The sequence below is a fragment of the Juglans regia genome, chromosome 13, assembly GCF_001411555.2.
Source record: "Juglans regia cultivar Chandler chromosome 13, Walnut 2.0, whole genome shotgun sequence".
In the NCBI taxonomy this organism is placed as follows: domain Eukaryota; kingdom Viridiplantae; phylum Streptophyta; class Magnoliopsida; order Fagales; family Juglandaceae; genus Juglans; species Juglans regia.
In genome coordinates this window covers 25,602,752-25,619,903 of record NC_049913.1, presented here as the reverse complement: position 1 = coordinate 25,619,903, position 17,152 = coordinate 25,602,752, and the positions used below count along the sequence as shown (strand labels likewise).

Sequence of the window (17,152 nt, the reverse complement as noted above, 5' to 3'; positions counted from 1 at the left end):
GTTCTCAATTTCTACTTGATGCTGGGTAGCTTCTATTTCCATTGTTGACCTGAACTTAGATGTTGCTTGCTCAACTGGTAATGTATTCTGAGCAGCAATTGTCACCAACCGTTCATTCATTGCTTGAAGATATTCTATTATAGCTAATACCATATTGAAGGATTTGAATATTAGGATCTACTACCCAATTGAAAAACTTGCACGACCAACCATAATGCAAAACAAAATATTTTGGTGCTCAAAGCAAAAAGACAGCAACAACAACATTACAATATTTTGGTGCTCAGCAGCATTACAAAAGAAATTTCTAGCTGCAATTTGTTTATAGGTTCAAAGAAATTGTCCTAGGGTCATTTCTCATGCATTTGAAAATAATGTTATAAACAAGGACAAAGCTCGTATTTAAGTCGAAATTGTACTCCTTTCAGATTATATGCGTTACAAACCACCCCATTTTGCTACAAGAAACACCATTTTGGAACAAAATGGACACTAATTTCCAAGAAATTTATGGCACTATATTTACTGGCATATCAAAACTGAGCTTAAAAGAAACATATCCTTAAACACACAGATCAGTGAGAAAGTGAGCCAAAATGTTTTGAAAAAGATAAATACGCAAAAAATCATTATTCATTCCATGTGTCTAAGCGATTTATGAGTCATCCAGATGATATATGTTGAATATCTACAAGCAAAATGTCAAATACATCAAACAATGTTTGATACTTAGACGCTCAAACCACAACCATCAAATAGATCAAATAGATCTTAAGATTTGTAGAACGTCAAATGGATCAAATAATGCATGATACCCAGACTCTCAAACCACAACCAGCAAGCATTTAAAATGTCTAAATATGTAAAAGAAAAATCCCTTGCGTGGCAGCATCTCAAGATTTGCAGAATGTCAAATAGATCAAACAATGAAAGATGCTCAGAAGCTCTAACCATAACCAGCAAGCATTTTTAAATGTACAAATATATAAAAAAAACCCATTGTGTGGCAGCATCTCCAGAGGGTTAGTGTGGGAGAGAGGCAGAGGGATTGGTATGGGGAATATCTCACCTTTAACGCCACCATCGAACCCACGCCGGGATGCACAACGAGAAGGGGAGTTGGCTCGGCCTGATTGGCGTATGGTCTGGTGCGACGCGAAAGAGAGGGAGCTTCTGAAAATTGCTGGGGTTTGTGATGCCGTCCAACGGTGGCCACGGCGGGAAGCACAACGCAATGGAGAGGAGGGGGGAGGAGGAGGGGCGCAGTGAGAAAATATTTGGGTGTAGATTGTGTTTGAATTTCAACATGCAAGAGCCTTGGTCTGACAGGAAGATAAAAGAAAGAGAAAAATAAATGCCACGTAGACTTCGGTAGTAGACTGGTTGTACTCGGTAGTAAGGGTATCATTACCCTTAACAATTTTACGAAAGTGAACAGGCAGGTTCGTGTCATCGGGCATGGTCAAACTTTTTCTCGGATTAAAATCCTCCGAGTCTCCGACAATGGCTAAACCAGTTAAGTGTTAGATTCCAGGGACAATCAGGCAAGCATATCGTGACAACTCTCAAGATTCTCATCAACACCGAGGTATAGTTTCGATTTCTGTGCAGAAATTACTCGATTTAGAATCGGCATATTAGATTTTTAGCTTTATCTTCGTTCCTAGATAGAATAGAATCAGAAACTGTAAACTGAGAAATTGACTTTTTCTTTGCATTCTTTCCTCAACTCTTCTTACCTGTACATGGTTCCGATCTCATATATTTTGCTACATTAAGCAGTTCGATGCTCAAGATCCCATTTCAATGTGTAATATTTCTTCGCTTGATAAAAATGTCAGATAGAAGTAAGTGGATTCAATGCTCTGGTTGAGACTTTTCGGTAGGAGATTGGAGGGTTCTTGGTGGGGTGTGAAGACAGCAGCAATCGGGGTTGTTTTGGTTGCTTCATTACTTGGTTCATCATGGGGTTGTCACATTCCAGCAATTTATAATTTTGGCGATTCCAACTCTGATACCGGCAGTGTCTCGGCAACTTTTGGTCGAGTCCCCTCTCCCAATGGTCGGACTTTCTTCGGTAAACCTTCTGGTCGCTATTCTGATGGGCGTCTAATCATCGACTTTATAGGTATGCAGGTGGCGCGCTTTTCTCGGCTGCTCATTTATTTTCTAATTTAGAGATATGGAAGGTTGTGTGTTTTGTTTTGTTTTGGTTGGAGGAAGGAGGATAAAGGAATAGATAATGCTGCTGTAATGGGATTATTATTATTATTATTATTTTATCTCTGATGATTATACCTCGAGTGATGATTGTCTGTGCTAATTTCCGATCTAATGCAGTGTCATTAACAGTTAAATACAACACTTAACTTGTTAGCCATTTTCTGCAGCTGAGAAGTTGGGATTTCCGTTCTTGGGGGCATATCTTGACTCTATAGGACCAAATTTTAGACATGGAACAAACTTCGCTGCAAGTGGGTCTACAATCCAGCCAGCTGATGCCAAATTATTTGGGGCTGGTTTTAACCCCTTGTCTCTGGATATACAGCTTTCACAGTCTCTGGATATACAGCTTTCACAGTTTAATTATGGACTGGAGGAGAGGAGGGATCGAAACTGGTTTTGCTGTAACGACCAACTTGAAGTTTGAACTTTTTATGTCGTCCCTGACCACTTGAAGCTTCTGTGACTTGTCGTCTTTTCCTTATTTGGTAAACCTGTGGGGAGGTACTCTGATGGACTAGTCGTCGTCGATTTTATAGGTGACTTCTCCTGATTTCCCATTTTGCCAATTCCTTCGGGAAACAAAAAGGATCTTTGTAGTGTAAGTCTGAAAATTAGAGGAGCGATGTGTTGGAACAATAACCCATTTGAGGGTTTAGGAAGATTATGCTCGAGGATTGAGTTTGTGCAGCTAAAAAAGGCTAAATACTTTGATGAATTTGTATGTTTGCTGTGAAACATCGTTTGTTTATTCAATGCACGTGCCGTTTCTGATTGATTGATATGCTTTTAATCCATTTAATGCATTAAAAGCGTCGTTTTTGCTAGTCTTCTCGTTGTGGAGCATGCCATTGAGAGCACAATTGATCATATTGATTTTGGACTTCTCTAATCTGCAAACCTTCTCTATGATTCCTTGCAATGTTTTAACTCACTCAATTTTGTAATTAGCAATGATTTGTGTCGTTTAAACCTTGTGATGTTGTCCTGATATGCTGTTTCAGAAACTATACCAACTTGGAGCTAGAGCATTCTGGATACATAATACAGGTCCTATTGGCTACCTGCCTTATTCTGTTACATATTATCGTCCAAAGCCAGAAAATATGGACGAAAGTGGTTGTGTGCTTTCCCACAATAAGATAGCCCAAGAATTTAACAGGCAGCTCCAGGAGAAAGTGTCCCAACATAGGGTGCATCTTCCTGATGCAATACTTATACCGACATTTTCTCAGCCAAGTACAATTTGGTTTCTGAAGCAAAGAAGCTTGGTAAGCTTTAAATATGATCTTTGGTTTTGTTTCATTACGAATATATGAAAGAAAAAAAAAATAATTTAGCTTGGCCAATATCATGTTCATTTTATCGTGCAATATCATTCATTTTCTAGTTTTTGGTGTTGGGGGTTTGCAGGTTTTGCTAATCCACTAGGATACCGTTGTGGGCATTTTGGCGATTACAATGTTCAATGTGGGGAAAAGGCACTAAATGGAACTGAAGTTTTTGGGGTTTCATGTAGCAACCTTTCAGTTTACATTAGCTGGGATGGCGTACATTATTCTCATGCCGCCAATAGATGGATAGCCAACCAAATTCTTGAAGATGGATAGCCAACCAAATTCTTGATGGCATGCTCTCTGACCCTCCTATCCCCATTACTGAGGCCTGTTGCAAGCCTGCTCATTTGTGACCATGAGCCCAAAGAGTGCAGTTTGAACTATTGACTGCGTAATTATGGTTTGTGTTTCCGTTGATAAGTTCTCTTTTTCCCCCATAGAGAAGAATTTTGAATTTCATTTTAAAGTGAGACTTACACAGATTGAGATGATGTAGTTATATTAATTGAAGTTGGGGACATTTGAAAACTTCTTATGGGTCTTCATTGAAATTTGATAAATATTAGTTTCTTTTTTAAAGGAGATTTTTTTTTTACAAGCATCATGATCAAAGAGAGGAAGAGTTGCTCTGTTTGTACTCTGGGTTTTCTTAGAATCTGTGCTTCGATGTTAGAGCTAGTATTCTACAACATTACAGCTAGTAGTCGGGAACTCAGCATTGGAATCTAAGATTAAAAAGAAGAAAAATAGAGCATAACAGTTCTGTTTTGCGATTTGGTTGAACACTCAACATGTATTCTAGGCAGAATGTTGCCCATTATAGAGAGTATGGTGATCTCATATGGGCCAAATTGGTATTCTTACTGCTATTTTAACTCGGTGTAGCCATGCAGTCTATATTCTTCTAAGTTCACCCTAATTTGCGTAGCAAAGCGGCATGGTAAGCTAAATTCTGATCTTCATCCCTATGATTCAAAGTGATGAGGTGGTAACTTGCACTTCTGTGCTCTCTTTGGTTTGCCCGATTCTCTCTTTTGTTGGCATTGATTACTTTTTTCTCAAGTATTGTTGGTATTGAATCCTGGTCTTATGAAACTGTTTTTGGCTGTTGTAGTGGACACTATGGATATCACAGTTATTTTATTTATTTATTTTTTTTAAGAGGAGCCGGTAGCCACCCACATAGCAACCCCGTCCCAAGTTTATTAATAAACCCTCACATATGACGGAGGAATCCCGTGATTACAAGCAAGTCATAAACAAAGAAACCAAAAAACACCATAACCACTAAACATGCCTATAAAAACATCCCAATCCTACCTAACGACAAACAAAAGGAAAACTAAGCAGGCCTAAGAATCCAAAAGAAACTAGATATGAATGTTAGGAAGTCCTACTTTGTCTAATCAAATCATTTACATACCCAGGTATAGAAATGAAAGTAAAATTGATGTTACTTGCCGTGTATATGACTATCTAATGCAGGATGATAGTGACCATGCATGGGGACTAAAATTGACGAGGTTCTTTGTAGAAATTCTTAGGAGTACATCAGTTGGGTGGTGCATTATATTCCACGCTGCAAACCATTGGACAGCCAACCAAATATCAGACAGCTCCTTCTAACACCCTCCAATATCAACCACCAAAGCAAAGCATGTCACAAGGCCGCTCGGAGAGAGGAGCTAGCAAGGGAAGAGAGGCTTCTATGTTAGCAGTAGCAGCGTGCTATTTCAAAATTCAAATCGTTCTATTCTCAAACCTGTAAGCATTGTATGGAAGAAATAAAATCAGGCAAGGAAAATTGGTGTGGCGATTAGCACAAAGCAGAATAAAAAAAAAAAAAAAATACTCGCTCGAAATAGTATGTCCCTTTCTTTGTTCTTGTCCTATTTCCAAAATAACTGATGGAGATTTGGAGTCTTGGGGCCTAGCCTAAGAAAACCTTGAACCAAACCCTGAGAAAATCAATGCTAGTTTTGGCCCAAGTATAAGAAGGCATAAGGCCTTTGGTGTAGATTGGACCCTTGGCCTTTTCAAGTCTATACAGCCCAAAGCCATGCTTGGACTCATTTTACCACTCAAAGACTAAAGGCCCAATAACCATACCATTGGTTTTCTTAAGCCCAAATCACACTCAAAGTACCCAAATGAAGTTTTAAAAATTGGCGAAGACCATTAACCATCATACTTGAGGTTAATGCACTTTAAGCCATACTTTGAAGCTTAATCATGCTTAATTTTTTCTTAAACTTTTTAATTCAAATTTTCTTGAATTAATACTCTCTTAAACCATGATTAGACCATGTTAATACCCTAGCTAAACCATCCCACATGTCATTAAGAAAAATGACATAACAAGCCCAAACCATGCTTCAATCGATTTTGTGCATTGCCTTTGTAATGCTTGGATTGTTTTGCCCTTGGGCCCAACACTTTTGTGGTTCGTTCTCAAGGGTAATATGGTCCTTAAACACCTTATGAGACCCTCCCAAACTCAATTTGAGCATTGGATGAAATTGGTTGAATCAACCAACTCAAAGAACCAAACCGGGTACACCTTGGTCTAGTTTGTGTTGGAACTGTTTGGATTAAATTTGAACCAGCCTCCTGCTATGCTACTCCACGCCACCTCCTTCTCCACCCAATCACCAAGAAGTCCCATGACCTTCATGGATGATTTTGACTCATTTTTGCTGCCCAAAAACATCTAAAATCGAACTGATTTTCTGCCACCAGAAAACCACCTCCATCTCCCGGTTTTCAAGGGTGGTTTGAGGGATCTTCTGCCACCCAAATGATGCCCCACGACCTAGAGTCATCTACAGGACCCTTGCAGCTACTGTGGAGAGGAGATGATGGTGGTTTAGGGCATTATTTCATTTTGCACAAGTGACCTAAGCTCATGCAAGCAAATCTGGAAATTTTCTAGATTTGAGCACATCCCACTTCACCCGATCACCAAGCATCCAAGCCAACGCCCCTCTCCCTTTGGCCACCTATAAATACCTCTCTCCCCTTAGCATATCACCCACACCACAGCTCCAAGTATTCTCTTTAGCCTTGAGAGCATTTCCCCCTCTTAGAGATCAAAAGAGTGCAAGCCAAGTGAGTTTTGGTGAGTTCTTGTGTAAGACAATCTAGAGTGCTTGGAAGACCACACAATTTGTAAGTTTGCTTCCTTTAGATTTTAGCTAGCATGTCAAACTTTGTTTCTAAGTATTGGTATGAAATTCGATTGAGATTTGAGAAGGTTATGATGCTTATGCAAAATTGGGTCAATTAAAGGAAGGTTTGAATTGAATGTTTTTAATTGGAAATTTAGTTATGTCAAGTCTTAAGCATGATTTGATATGATCTATCATTATCCTAACATGATTATGGAAGGTTAAATTTGTGGTTAGAAGCATGCCATGATAGGTTTTAAATCTATCTTGTTTTGATTATCAAACATGAATCGGTTTTAACCATATTGGTGATTAAGGATTTCTTAGCTTTGATTAAGTGTAGGGATGAACTTGATTACTCAAGGATTAGACTTCATAATGTCCCTAAAGATGTTAGTGATCATTAGTGATTAAAGAAAATCTCATATGCATGCATTCATAGGGATCAATAGTTAAAAATACACATAGGCATCAACTAGGATGAATGCCATGGGTTGGGACTAATTAGACATGTTCCACTTTGAATTTTGAAAATCCAAGGGCATAGATGGTTTTAGAATGCCAAAAATATGAAGTCCATGAAATTTAGTTAAATTTGGAATTCGTTTGCAATTAGTGAAAATTTAGGGCCTAAATGACAATTTTTGAAAGTTTAGGGATATTTTTGTAAATACTTCATTTTTGAAACATTTGATTTTGAACCTATCCATAAGATTATTAACCCTAACTTAGTATATACATGATTTACGCAGCTATGACGCTAATTTCAAATTTTTTCCGGAAGTTTGTAAGTTGGTCTCTAACTTACACATTGATAAATTATTTATGAATTATTGATAAATGTTCATTCATATTTCAATTATTATTTTGAGTATAAAATATCATGTTATATTGATACATTGAGTGTATACTTATAGGACATGTGATATTTTCACCATTTTTAGTATATTACATATAAATATCATTTTTCATGAAACTTGCTACATATGCACATGTCATGAAACATATTTTCCAAAACATTGCATGAAAATCATTTTATCACCACCCCAAAGGCTAGGATGAGAAATTATTCTAGTGGAACTCTTTTGTCCACTCTAGAGTGTTTAATAATAGAGTGGTAACCACCGGGTTGATGAAAAACAATTAATAGGCTTCGAATGTGTTCTTTTTAAAGAACGCCGGAGCGAAGTCAACATGTTATGACACCTAACGCTGGTGGATGTACACGTTATGATTTTTATGATGCTATGTTATTTACCAATGCATTGAGAATGAGTCTATAGACAACGTAGTTTCAACGTAAGTTATACTACGGTCACCGGTAGGTACTCACAGTGCATGTGAGGAACTGTGACATTACCACACGTTATGTTATTAATTAAGATAATGATGTAAGTATATAATGATGAAAGTTTATGATGAAATTTTTATGAAGAAGTTACGTCTTTTAAAAAATGATGATGAAATTACTTACTGAGTAAAAACCATTGTCTCCATATTTTTAAAAGATGTTGAGGAATCTAGATGGGTGACATGCATACTGATTTTCTGTATCTCATGCATTTTATATTTATCATTTTTCATGATTGATTTATCTTTTTGTCAGTTAGTTGTTTAACTTACTGAGATTTCGAGTAAATATCATCCTTTTATGGGACCACTATCATTGGAATGATAGAAGTTATGTCAGGGATCGACCAGGACGAGATTGATGGAGCACTAGATTTGCATGATTGAGGAGGAGTTGGATTAGGAAAGGAAGCTGGACTTAATTTTGATATTCATAGCCCAAATCCTTTATGCCTTAGATCGCATGAAGAAAATGATATGATTTTGTAGATAAGTCTGTGCTACTTTAGTATTTTGAACATGATGATTATCTAATGAAGTTGTGATGTTTTAGTTTTTCTGGCATATTTTTCACCTTAACCTTTTATTTTCGCTGCGATTATTACATACTATTAGTTGCATACTAGGATGCATTGCATATCAAATGTCATGAATATGGGTATGTAACATTTTGTTGCATGTCCCGATGCTCTAAGTTTCCGTTCCATCCCAAGCGGGGATTGGGGGCGTCACAAGGTTGATGTTTACGCTTGCTACAGTTGTTCCCCATTTATGGGGAACCACTATACATCCAATTTTCCAATTTTAATTATTTTCCCCTAATCCCTCTCTCTCTTCCCCTCCCGTGTCTTCGATGTCCCTTGCACCCTAGTTGCTATCGGCTTTCTCTCGCACTCGTCCATTGATGGCAGCCCCTCCAACATTTTTCACGATAGGTAAAATTATCATCTCACAAATTCACACAAAAACCTCACGATAATCATTTCATCTCTCACAAACTCACACAAACTGTCCCTATCTCTCTTGTCGTCAGCTTTGAGAGAAATTTTGTGCTTGATCGTTTGTGCTTTACCATTTTGGGTCTCTCTAACTTCATTGTCAAATGTTGAGGTAGATCTCGAAAACCCTAGCCCACTAGATCAAAATGGTTTCTATGTATGCTTCTCTAGGATTTCTATAATGGCGATTTTTGTACATGTTTTGGAAAAAAATTTATAAAATCAGTGACTAACCCATCAAGAAATACTGCTTGTTTGATTTGTGTTTTGTGAAATTGATGTGTTTTGCTATTCAATCTAGCTTTGTCATTTTAGTGTTCTACGAATTTGACAAGCTGCTTTGTTTCACTGTCAGTGAGCATTCCAACAACCTTCACTACTTGTTTGATTTTTGTTTTGTAAAATTTATGTCTGTGAGCATTCAATCTAGCTTGCCATTTCAATGTGCCTAGAATTTGACATAACAGATGCTTTGTTTCACTGTCAATGACCAACCCCTAAGATTCACTACTTCATTTCCTTTATGTTTTGTCTTTAAATTCATTTCAAACATGATTTCTCATCTCTTTCTATTTTATGTTTTGATTTTTGATACTATGTTAGGATTTTATTTATGGTTTGGCATTGGAGATAGATTTAGAACTTAGCATTTTGTGGATTAAGGATTCTAACAGGTAAGTTTGAGCTATGGTTTGGAGTTGGATTTAGAACCTGACCACCCTTATTCTTACCTTCCTTGGCCATACCCTTTTCAACATATGTAGAGTTACTAAAAGCATAGTGATTCAAAGACATTAATCATGTAGCTTAAAGGTTAGGATTTTGTGGATTTTAAGAATTACAAATACGCATAAGGTTAGAATTATAGGGCTTTGAAGAATGATTTATTATTTGGTTCATTTTTTTTAAGTAAAAGTAAGATTTTCTTGATGGTAAAAAGGTATATCCGAACCATTCAACACTAGATATGAATACAAGAAAATTATAAAAGCTATCCTTATTACAAACAATGACAAAAGCCTAGGAAAATAGTGAGGCAAAAAATAATCGCTTCAACTTGTCCAAGGAATGCTCCATGTCTTTAAAATACCTATTATTTCTCTCAATCCATAACCACCACAAAATAAGTGAGGTATGAATTTCAATACAACGACAATATGAACGTTATCCCTAAGACTTGTCCAACACTTAAATATATCCATTACTTTTCTAGGCATAACCCATGTTACACTAATCTGGTTAAATATCTCATCTTACAAGAACCTAGTCACCTCACAACGAAACATTAAATGATCCACAGATTCCTTATAATTTTTACACAAGAAACACTAATTTGTTATAATGAGATCCAATTTCTTCAAATTGAAAGTGGTGAGGATTCTCCCAAGGGACGTAGTCCAAACAAAGAAAGCAATTTTGAAAGGAAACTTACGTTTCCAAATACTCTTATAGGGAAATCAATGGTCATTATAAAATCTCAAAAGGCCCTTATAATAGGATCACATAGAGAATTTGGTACTCCTACCGAGAGTCCAAATCATCATGTCCTCCATAGCATTACCAAAAGCCATAACATACAAAGGACTGAAAAAATCAGCAAAAGTTCCAAGTTCTCAATCTTGAGCGGTCTCTAAAAAATAACATTTCATTAGATAGAGCCATCAGAATACACCAACAAGTCAGCCACCAAAGCCTCTTTCTCATTCGCAACCCGATAGAGAGTGAGGATGACATATTTAAGAGCCCTTGCACTACACCAAACATCAGGCCAAAAAAGAAAAACACCATGACCCCTCCTAATCTCAAATCTGAAATAGTTAGAGACCCTCTTCCAACCTAAACAAATATTTTTCAATAATCCCACACCACAAGTTCCCCTAACTTCATTTGAACACTAGCCCTCCTTAATACTCCGATATTTAAAATTGATAACTACTTTCCACAAAGTCTCCATTTCCTGGTGATACATCCATAACCACTTCCCCAAGAGTCTCTTTTGAAAATTCTCAAGTTACACATCCCAAACCACCACAAGCTATTGAAAAATAAACTTTGTCCCAACAAATGAGAAGAAACCTAGCTTCCTCCCTAATACTTCCACAAAGGAACAAATGGATGAACTTCTCAATACGAGAAGCCACACATGCATGTAGGTAAAGGAAACAAAGAAAGAAAGTATATTGGGAGGTTAGATAAAGTGCTTTTGATCAAAGTTATTCTACCCCCATAGACAAATAAATTATTTTCCATCATGCCAATCGTCTTTCAAATTTTTCAAGTACCCTGTCCCAAATAGATTTGGCCTTGAAGGTAGCTTCCAATGGGAGACCAAGATATTTCATGAGAAGTGAAGCAACCCGTACAGGCTAAAATGCTAGCCAAATACTGAGCATTAACCACTGAACCCATAGGAATCATTTCGGACTTCAACAAAATCACATTCAAACTCGAGACAACTTAAAAAAAAATCAATCGAACCTTCAAGTATTGAATATGACCAATATCCAGCTCACAAAAAAGCAAGGTATCATTTGCAATGCGAATGTGGGAGATATTGACACCTTCCACTGAGAAACTAGAGAGGAAGCAACCATCAACAACTACACCCAAGATGCGACTAAGAGCACCCATAACAATGATGAAAATAAAAGAGAGGGGGTCCCGGCCCTTATAACTGTTACTAGAGATCCATTCACTAATATTGAGAAATTGGCTGTAGAAATACAATACTTAATCCATAAGATATATCTTTCTCAAAAACCACACCGCCCAAGTAAGTAACACAAAAAATCCAATTAACATGGTCATAGACCTTCTTCATATCTAATTTGCAAAAGGATGCTTGGCACACCCACTTTTATTCTACTATCCAGACATTCAAGATTTGTCTTCCCTTAACAAAGTCATTCTAAAGTTTGGAAATAATACTATTTATGACAATAAGATTATCTATATACTTGATTAATAAGATTAATGGGACAAAAGTCCTTAACCTAGATTGCCCCAACCCGCTTAAGTACAAAAGCAATAAGAGTCACATTAAGGCTTTTTTTGAATTTTCCAACATAGTGAAATTCGTGAAAAACTGTCATGATATCCTCCGCAATAACCTCCCAACAATAATTGAAGAATGCCACAAAGAACTCATTCAGGCTCGAAGCTATATCCTTAGCCATCCCACCGATCACCTAATAAATCTCAATCACCTTAAACGGTCTCTTTGACCAACTAGAACTCTACTGGTCAATGGACTCAAAAGCCATACCATCAAGATTAAGTCTTAAAGGGAAATGTTTAGAAAGAAGACTTTCATAATAATTAACAACATGACTCTCAATAACTTCATGATCTGAACAAACCTAACCATCAATATGAAGCATCTCAATAGCATTATTCCTATGGTGAGAATTAGCCACTGGATGGAAGAATTTAATGCATCTATCCCCTTCTTTTAACCAAAGGACTCGCAATTTTTCTCCACTAGATTTCTTCCATTAAAAGAACCCTTTTGAGCTGCATGGTGAGAGGTCTTTTCCTTAAAGACTCCTCCATAGAAAGAGGGGAGACCACTTTCCTTTGCTCCGAAACTTATAAATTCTAAACAAATATCCTCTTTTGACTATCAATATGCCCTAAGACATATGCATTCCACATCTTCAAGGCTTTGAGTTTATTAGCCAAAATAAAACTTGGTATGCCCTTCAAGGGATATGAGGAGCACCACGATCTCACATTCTCCACAAAGCCCTCAACTTTCAACCACATGTTTTTGAACTTGAAATATCTATTACCCTCAGGAATGCCCCCACAATCTAGCACAATAGGAAAATGGTTCAAACAAACCCTACGTAATCTCTTTTGGGGTATTGTAGAATAATGAGCCTCCCACGAAGAGGATACCAACGGGACCAAGCCCGATTATTGGACCATGTGTCCGTTCCACCGGCTATAGGTAAATATAGTAAATCTATATCAAAGATAAATTTAGAGAATTCATTCATTGCATGGCTAACCCAAACTTCTCCTGATCTTTCACTGGGGTTTTGAGTGATATCAAAATCACAACCAATGCACCAAGGTTAGTTCTACCAACTACATAGATAACCTAACTCATCTCATAAGTCATTTTTATTACTATCTGCAATTGGTCCATTTACTCCAACAAAAGGCCAAAATATACTCAACCACCCCCATATCTCATATAATAAGAACACTCCCAAACGCTCCATTGGAAGAACTCCCAACCCATATACAAACATCCCCACAAGCTTTTAATGGTGCATCGATTAATAATCTCGAGCTTATTTTTTTGCAAACAAACAATGGCCACTTTCTATTGACGAAGAAGATCATTAAGACCCTGAACATTCCAAGAAAGAATTTTAGATTTCATGGAGAACAAGCCCCCATTCCCTTAGATCTTCATTGATCGGGAGTTCCCTCCAGTGTATCATAATTAATAGAACAAGACACTTAAGCTCTCTATCTTTTATGAAAGTAGGTTTGGGGGAGAGAATGTGATCCACAATGGCAATAAATAAAACTTTGAATTGATCCTCAATCACAATAGGCCCCCATAAACTTATGAACTTCCTTCACTTTCTGGATTATCCAATTCGAGGGTAAGTCAATTATAGAGGGCAAAGGTGATAGAGTACATAACAACGTAATATCCGCTTTAGCCTCATTGGTCACCAACTGTAAATTGCAATCCTCCTACTTAATCACAAGTGAAGTGCACCAAGGCACTAATTCCTCCCCGCAATCTCCCATCCCAAACTCAACACCTTTTTTCTACAATAGGGACACACTAAAAGTCCATGAGATTAGTAACGCTACCCACCAAAGCATCCTAAAAAAGAGGATAGAAATACTCCCCACAACTTGATGCCGAGATACCCTCAACCAGAGCTATAGACGGAGGGGCAACAATGACACTCAAAGTTGAGAGACCCTAGGGTCAAAGTTGAGAGACCCTAGGGGCACAATTGCAATTTCCTCTTGTTGCAACATAGTCAGCTTTCACCTTCAATAGTACACGTTCTCAGAGTTTTCGACACAACTCCCTCAGGAAGGAGCACGACACCGAATATTGCATGAGAAACAAAACAAGTATGTGCCGCTAGAATAACTAGTATGCCAAAACTGGCTTCCGAAGACAACACGCCACCCATCCCTGAGCCATCATGATGACAAGAGTTTTTTTGAGAAGTCAATAAAGGCACCAGCTTAACCAGCAAGGCCCTGTACGACGTTGCAAGACCTAGGAAGAGCTAGACGAAGGCTCTAGTACATACTTCAATCTCTAGACAAAAATACATTTTGGATTGAAGTATATTTAGTCAACTACATACTTATATAGTATGCCTTGGGAGTTATAATTGAGGTATTAAAGTTCAGGTTTGTGTTAGCAATTCTTTTATATGTCAGAATCAATTACTAGCAAGAAACTAACTCATTGAAGCCGTGTGGAGAGCTAGTTTTTTGGCCAATTGATTGGTATAGTTGTGCAATGTTGACTCGCTATGAAATTATATGCGTGTGCGTGTATTACCATCTTTGTGAGTCTCCATCGTTGGTTCTCACATTCTTTCTCATTTCTTTCTTTAGATTTTCGTGATTTTTAACTTGGATTAGGTTTTTAGGTGAGTTGTGAGTCAAAGTTATTTTCATTTTCTCTTGAGAGCTTTTGTGTTCTCGAGGATTTTCACTTGGTTTCTGTCCAGAAGTTTTAGAAGATGGAATCAGATTCCTTCCTTCCAGAGAATCCATCATTTAAGGGGAGTCAAGTAAGCGATGAGAGGATTTTAATGCTCGTGTGCACAAGTTTCTTGCCAAGAACAAGAAATCCCAATCCTTTCTTTTTCAAAGGCATTCATTTACGTACGGTTTGGATAATGAGATGATATGAGATACTTTTAAATGAAAGTTGAAAATTGAATAAAATATTGTTAGAATATTATTTTTTAATATTATTATTGTTTTGAGATTTGAAAAAGTTTAATTATTTATTATATTTTGTGTAAGATTTTGAAAAAGTTGTGATGATGAGATGAAATGAGATCTAGGCCTGTTTGGATAGTGAAAATGTAGAAGGCTATAAATATGTCTCGTACTCTTGAAGTTGTTGACAGTGGAGGTTGTCTTTCTAAGTTGCTTGCAGATATCGGCTTTTCCTCTATTGGTTTCTTGGTGAGAGGGGTCATTGTTCGGAGTGGGCTCCGACTGCCCACCTTCGACCTCCGACTCCGACTAAGGCTAAGAATCGGAGCAGTTGCTGGGCTTTTTCAAGCCCAGATGCCTGTTGCCCTACTAAGAAAATGGGTTCCAAATCTCCGATTGGCCCAATATTAACCCCTATTTAATAATGTAAAAAAATAATTAAAAAAATGTAACTACAAATTGCAAACCATAAATTTAAATTTAAAATTACAAATTACAATAAATTTAACTTTATTGCACCCAAATATTGAATAATGTCATAAATTTCATTCAAATGTATAGCCACAATGGCCAATGTCCTACATTAGTCTTGGATCGGCCTCAACATGCATCAACTCCTCCTCATTAAGCATATTTACTTCTTCTAGATATATTGTGGCTCAACTACTTGCACAAGAGGTAGCTACTCTAGATGGGGGTCTACGGCATGAAGTACCAGTTGGTGACGCCAACGGCTGTGCGTCATCCTCTTATGGAGACTTGCGGTGAGAATGAGATGGTGTATCATCCATAATTTGAACAAATAATCTGAAACAATTAACAAACAACCGTCATTTAACTCATTTTAAATGTTATGATAATTATCTACAAATTAACACATTGAAAAGGAAAAAACATGTGTCTATTCGTGTTTGTGGTTTTAAAAATAAATAAAATACAAAAATCATGAACGTCCAATTGAGCCAAATTTGAGCAAAGGCTTGAGCGATCAATCTGAGTGATGTTCACTCGAGCCACACTCAAGCGAAGGCTCAATCGAACAATCTGTGTGATGTTCGCTCGAGCCAAACTCGAGAAGGCTTAAGCGATCAATCTGTGTGATGTTTGCTCGAGCGACAATTGAGTGAAGGCTCGATCGAACAATTTGTTTGATGTTCGCTCCAGCAAACCTCACCTGGAACAAAAAATCCTATTTTTACAAAATCTAAATCCCACAATTCTTAAATTTAACAACCTAAAAATCGAAATCATTAAAATGAAAATAACAAAGAAGTTGAAATGAAGAACAAATCATATACATTTCAAAAAGGGAGTCACAAATTACATTTCACAAATCAAATTTTACAATTACAAAGAGAAACAACAAATCTATTGGAGGAAGTTATAAATCATTCTTACAATTACTTAGTGATGACAGAGTCACAGACGACGATTGGAGGTGATGGTGGACGGCATTCGTAGGTAAACTTCCTTGTGCGAAAGTTGTTAGTTGTTGTGTGCGAAAGCTTCAAAGTTGAAACTTGAAAGTGAGGGGGGAAGAAGGGGGTCATGGATCTTCCTTCACGAAACAATGTCGTTCCACTTTTAAGTGGAACGACATCGTTTTGTTCATGTGTTTTTTGAAAAAAAAAAACAGTCGGAGTTTGGAGTTTGGATTTCGGAGCCCGCATGGGCTTCAACTCAGACTCCGACTCAGACTCCCACTTGGCAGAGGTTGGAGGGTGAAATTTTTGCCCACCCCTAGTCATTGTTCAAGAGAAGAAGGAGGATGACACTAGAATGTTTGGTGGTAAAGACCTAACTTGCACTAATTGATTTGCATTGAAATTGGTAAAATGAAATGGTTGAATAATTGAAAAATTGGATAAGTGTGAGATAATGGTATAGTTTGTAAAATTTTTCTTTTAATTTAACTATGAAAGAGTAATGGAGGAATTGCTTAATCTTCACAAGTCGGTATCAAAAATTTTAATCTTAGTATTTAATCCTTATAAAAAATGTTACTTACAATATTTAAAGATACAAGGATTATTTTATAATGTAACTTTTATCCTTATTTTTTAGTCGTTAAGGTCTTGTTCGGCAATAGAGATGTTCTCATCTCATCCTAAAAGTTCTCACAATTTTCCTTCTA

General features: G+C 37.1%; 1 pseudogene; it reads left to right on the top strand.

The window, feature by feature from the left end:
• Positions 1 to 1,438: 1,438 nt before the first annotated feature.
• Positions 1,439 to 4,091, top strand: LOC108991513 (annotated as a pseudogene).
• Positions 4,092 to 17,152: the final 13,061 nt, after the last annotated feature.